Source organism: Myotis lucifugus, unplaced genomic scaffold, assembly GCF_000147115.1.
Source record: "Myotis lucifugus unplaced genomic scaffold, Myoluc2.0 scaffold_110, whole genome shotgun sequence".
Lineage (NCBI taxonomy): Eukaryota > Metazoa > Chordata > Mammalia > Chiroptera > Vespertilionidae > Myotis > Myotis lucifugus.
In genome coordinates, this window is record NW_005871158.1 from 114,449 (window position 1) to 120,483 (window position 6,035).

Sequence of the window (6,035 nt, forward strand, 5' to 3'; positions counted from 1 at the left end):
ATATATATATATATATATATATATATTACTGATTCAGAAGAGGAAGGAAGAGAGAGAAACACAGAGAGAGAGAGAGAACATCAATCAGCTGCCTCCTGCATACCCCCCACTGATGATCAAGCCTTCAACTCAGGCATGTGCCCTGACAGAGAATCCAACCAGCAACCACCTGAGCCATACCAGCCAGGGCACTATATATCTCTATCTATTATCTATCTATCTATCTATCTATCTATCTATCTATCTATCTATATCTAATCTATCATCTCTATCTTATTAGTTCTGTTTCTCTGGAGAAGCCTGATTAATAAATGCTCCAAAGGGAAAATCAGATCAAGGAGTGAGTCCATTACATTTCTATGATCTGAGATTTGGGTGGTTTTCCCAGGCTAGCTGAGATCATACTGGGTCATTGTTTGATCCCTTGCAGCATCACTTTTGCAGTCATGCTGAAGGTGACCTCTCAGTTTTATATGATAATTCATCTAAGATAGAGTGAAAGACAACAGCTCCTATAAACCCCACTCCGAAATGCAGCCTATCCAAAAAGCATTGGTGAATGTACCAGATGCCTCTGAAGATGTGTGGAGGGGGCATCTTTTTTTCCTAAGACTTTTTGTCCATTGTACCCCTAATGGAAACACAAGCCTTCCATTCCCCCAAAGATCATTCTCTTTCTCCCTGATGCCTCTATTCTTTCCTCTTTCTTATTCTACTAGTATCTGCTTTCCTCTATCCACTAACTTGCTTTTTGGAGGAAACATAATTACTTTCACAAAGTAATTTAGAAGTCATTTTTTATTGCTTAGGTTTGTGCTAGATTCACATCCCTGTATTAGCCCACCTCTGCTTCAGTAGGCATGTCAATTAATTTTTTACAAACATGTAAATTTTCCTCTATCAGAGAAAAACAGCAAAAGAGAGGTAGTATTGTCAACAGAGCAATGAACAAAGGAACCAGAGGCCTCCAGGAAGCTGAGGTGAATACATGCACTACATGTGAAACGGAACTTTTCAAGTGGATTAAACCAAACTCCCACATCCTGATACAGTTCTTGGAACTGGCCTACATCACTGAACTCTGTGAAAAATAAGTTTTTCACCTAGCAGGAGACATAAGCAATCAATCATGTACAGCATAGTTTGAATCTGCTTGAGAGCACCAATCATAGCTATTTCAAAACACCTTGTTTTGAAATCCACCCCCTTGTCTGTCTTCATAAACGTCCCTCTTTCACTCTTGGATTTTTATCCAAATCCTTGTCACCTAGGTTGCATTTTTAGAAAATAAAATATTTGTTTGCCTTGCAGTTCTTGGTCAAAATTGATTAACATGACTCTAGCAAGAATTTTGGAGTAAGGTGTTAAAATAATAAACATTTTGTTTTACATTTGTATAATATATTATCTAGTACCTCTACCACTGCAAGACAGAAGGCAGTTGTATTAAAAATGGGAGAGTTGTGCCCTGGGTGGTCTGTTCAGTTGGTTGTATTGTCATCCTGTACACCAAAAGGTTGAGGGTTTGATTCCTGGGTAGGGCACATACCTGGGTGGCAGGTTCAATCCCCTGTTGGGTTGAATGCAGGAGGCAACTGATCTCTCTCTCTCTCTCTCTCTCTCTCTGCCTTCCTCCTCTCTCTCTCTCTCTCTCTCTCTCTCTCTCTCTCTCTCCCCCCCCTTCCTCCTCTCTCTCTAAAATCAATAAACATATCATATGTCATCTGGTGAGAATTAAAAAGAAATGGTGAGAATCATGACTTGTGAAGTCACCCTTGCTTTGGAAACTCTGTTGGAAAATGTACTGTGTGAAGACAGAGGCATGCAGCTTAAATATTAGTAGAATTACATATTTTGAGGACTCTGGGTCTTCTTTTTTATACAAACCATCATACATATTCATTTTAATCTGGTTTTGAAACAGATTACAATGAATGAAACACAATATTAAGTAAAACATAAGACAAACTCTGGGCTGACAAATAAATGTTGTTTGGAAAAACAATATTATCTCAGTTTTGACTCAATATAAATCTAGTAAATAGAGAAAAATACCTCCTAATTATATTGTAGATTCAACATAAATTGAAGGTGTTGTAATACCAATGGAGGACTTTGTTTTTCAGGCTAAAAAATATCTAGAATATAAATTTCATGAATTTTAAAACTTTACCTTTTGTTGTAAATATAGAAAGAAAATTATAAACAAAATTATGACTGCTAATGCTATTGGCTTTTCATTAGAAACCAAACATTTAGTTGATTAAAGAACAGAAATAAAAAATCTTGCCTAGCCAAAGTGGCTCAGTGGTTGAGTATTGACCTATGAACCAGGAGGTCACAGTTCAATTCCAAGGTCAGGGCATATGCCTGGGTTGTGGGCTCTCTCCCCAGTGTGGGGTATGTAGGAGACAGTCGATCAATGATTCTTTCTCTTCATTGATGTTTCTATCTCTCTTTCTCCCTCTCCCTTCCTCTCTAAAATTAATAAAATACATATTTTTTTAATCTTGACAATAACTTACTGTCTTTCATTTTGCTCTAACTTTAGCAGAAGTAGTATAAAATAATCATGAATTAGACATCTACTCAAGAGAGGCTTGTGTTAATCACAAAGAATACTTTATCAAAATATATTCTTAGAGTCTGTACATTTGGGAAAGATTAGTCATGGAGTTTAAAAATTCATCTTTAATGACATAAATATGTTAACTGGTGTCCAATACTGGGATTCCATTTTTTAAAATATATTTTTATTGATTTCAGAGAGGAAGAAAGAGGGAGAAAAAGATAGAAACATCAATGATGAGAGAGTCATTGATTAGCTGCCTCCTGCACACCCCGTAATGGGGATCGAGCCCAAAACCAGGACATGTGCCCTTGACTGGAATCAAACCCCAGATCATTCTGTCCCCAGGCTGACGCTCTACCTACTGAGCCAAACAAGCTAGGGCTGGGATTCCATTTTAAAAGAAATCTCTCCAAGCAAAAGGCAATAGGTCCTAGTGACTTGTACTAGAATATTTACATCAACAGAAATAGCTTCTTTGTAACACACACCAGAATACAAATACATTTTTAAAACAGAATACCAGGGGGAAAAGACAGGTACCAAATACAGCCAATGATTACTCTCAATGTGGTAAGAGGACAGGAAGATAATTCAGAGTCACAGATACTTCCGCACCTCCATTTTAGCTTGTGGTTTCAGCATCATTCTACACCTAGCCCCATTTCAGAGATGAGCAAGCGGGAAAATTAAGTATTTTGTTTGATGTTTCCTTTGATTGCCTCACCCTCCAGTACAGGTGCTAACATAACAAGAAGAAATAAGGACTGGAGGATAATGAATATGACACCTGGCTAATCCAAAGCACAAACCAATCAGACACTGAGTAATCAAAAACCAAAAACCCTTTAGCCAAACTGCCTAGTGGGTCACACATTTCATAACAATGCCTTTGAGTTTCGATAGGAAGCAGAAACATCATGCAAATTATAGACACATTTTAAAACAAACCCTTGGGTATAAACATATCAAAAGCATAAAATATAGATTGTTTGGTTTCAGGTCTAAACTTCCCTAAACACAGCCACTGGACCCATGCTAAGCCCTCTATTCAGAAGTCATCTTCACTATACAGTGGCAGAACTGTGTGTGGTTTCTATAAATTATATATTTGAAAAGTGTGTTGTCATCATTAACTCTTGTTACTCCTACTGACTTATGCAGTCACCAGCTTTATCTGGGTCTTTTCTATCGATTTTAATCCACTTCTTTTCTATTTGAACCTGGATGTTGTAGCAAGCTCTCTGTTGTAGCAGAACGTGTTTCTGTGGCTGCACATCACTCTTCACCCCCAGAGACCTAATCTTTGTCCTTGAGGCACAGTTGTCAAGCATCCCAAACTGAATAGTAGAAAATGGATACCAATCAGAAGAAATTTCTTGGTATGATCCAAGTTCTAGTTTGTATGACAAACAATGGGCATGATCAGGACTTCAATGTTTATCAGGAAGCCGGTCTATTTTCCATACCACAGTAGGCACTCTCATATTTTGCTGACCCCACAGCAGCCTGTATGACAGGTTCAGATTCAGGTTCATGTAAACTCCCCAGAAATGCCCGCCAGTTTTTTTGGGCTTTCAGGGACTTCTTCCTCTGGAGGTTCATGGTCCAGAGAGCCTTGATCCACTGCGATGGGACAGAAAGTGTACCATTATGTTGTCACAGGACCTCAGGGAACTGGCATGAGATGATCTCTGAAGCAATGAGGCCAGGTTGACAAAGGTCTGAAGCTCCACATATGCCCCCTGGACAACCACTACAGACCTCAGGGAAAAGCGAAGGTCTTCCCTATTATATGAGGTCTTGAAATGCATCAGCTTAAACCAGCAGGAATCCAGAGGTACAAACTTAATGATTCTTGATTACTCAGATTCTTGTGCTTTCACACACTTATGAAAAGTATATTCAAGAATATCAATCCCCTTCTTTTCTAGGTCAGCTTCAAAACAGTGTTCATTTCACTTTTGCAGCTCAAGATCATTCAGTGTTAAAAATCACTTCGTGTTTCCATTCATAAAGCAGAGGCAAGAAATCTGAGTTATCACAGCACTTTCAACCAATTTTCCTTCTTCTTTAGTGATTTTACCTACAAAGTTGTCCACAATTTCAAGGGAAATTTCTTGCTCCTCATAGTTCATTCTTGGTTGTGAAATAGCTGGCAGCTTCATCAGCTCCTCCTCCACAGTAGTCAGAAAGTCGAGGAAGTCATGGTACTTTGTGGACCCCAACTTTAGCATCTGTTCTATGTCTGGCTTGTGAACTAATTCTGTCCTAGAATAGTATTTTTTTCCTGTGTAAAATGCATGTTTAATCTTCACAGTATGGATTTTCCCCGCCACACTGTAAATGGGTTTTCTAACCTCCTCTCATAATATATTTGCAAAATTCCTCCAGGTAAGACTTCTTTAAAAGTTAGTACCTACTGAGGGGAAACCATCATGTTGTTCTTCTCAGAAATTCTCATATGAAAGACCATGCAGGTTTGGCCTGACCTCTGAAAAGCATGTGGGGGACAAAAGAAGAGGCTGTGTCTTCAGCATACAGACACTGGGTAGACAAATTTCCAAATGAGTCTTGGTTCTCAGCTGATTGGTGATGTTCAAGCTTCTTACAGAGTGAACACTGATTTAAGCTTTTTGGGTAAATTGGCATGTCTTTGTCTCTTGATGGGAACCTTTTCTGCTACCTGGAAAGTCAAATGTGAATTGGGAAGCATTGCCTTCTTCTTTCCAAAATGGACTTGAACAGTCACAGTCCTGCCAAAAATACTGAAACTGGAGAGCATCACTTTGGAACCCTAGGCTTTCAGCCTGTGGAGGACTAACTTCATCTGGAAGACCCGCTTTGGGAGCTGTAGGTATACATGAGTGGTCATTGGATAAGGAAGCATGGGATAAACAGGTTGGTTTAGTAGGCAGTAAAGAAAAACCTACTCCAGGTGTTGTGGGTGGACTGTTTGAAAATAATTCTGGAATAGGATAAAGCACATAAGTCCCTGCTTTGCGGATGCCAGGAATTCCTGGGATGTTTTGATAGGTGTAGAAAGAGGAGAGTTACTTGGAGGTCCTGGACAGGAGTAGAAGTCTGTGATGAGAGATGGGAGAGGGGAACTACAGGTGGAGGAAGACCCACTGGGAAATCCCTTAGGACCAGAAAGGTTCAGCTTAAGTCTGCTTGGCCTACAAATGCCTTGATCCTCTGGACTGAGATTATTTGACTTCTGATAAGATTGAAATGTTTTGCCTGGGTTCGTAGAACACATCTTTGAAATCAGATTGTGATCTTGTCAATGAGTCAGATGTGTTGAACCATACCATTTATTGCTCACATGTTAATTACTGTATGGTTTTTCTCTTAGAAAAGTAAGCCATTCTTTCTTCTGAACACTTGGAATCTCAGCTGAATAAAGTGGTTTAAACTCTCTAGTACAGAGGTGTTAACATTCTCACAGAGGCAAATACTATAA

The 6,035-nt window shown here is 39.1% G+C and overlaps 1 pseudogene; it reads right to left on the bottom strand.

Moving 5' to 3' along the window:
- Positions 1–3,717: 3,717 nt before the first annotated feature.
- On the bottom strand, positions 3,718–5,831 carry LOC111826911 (annotated as a pseudogene).
- Positions 5,832–6,035: the final 204 nt, after the last annotated feature.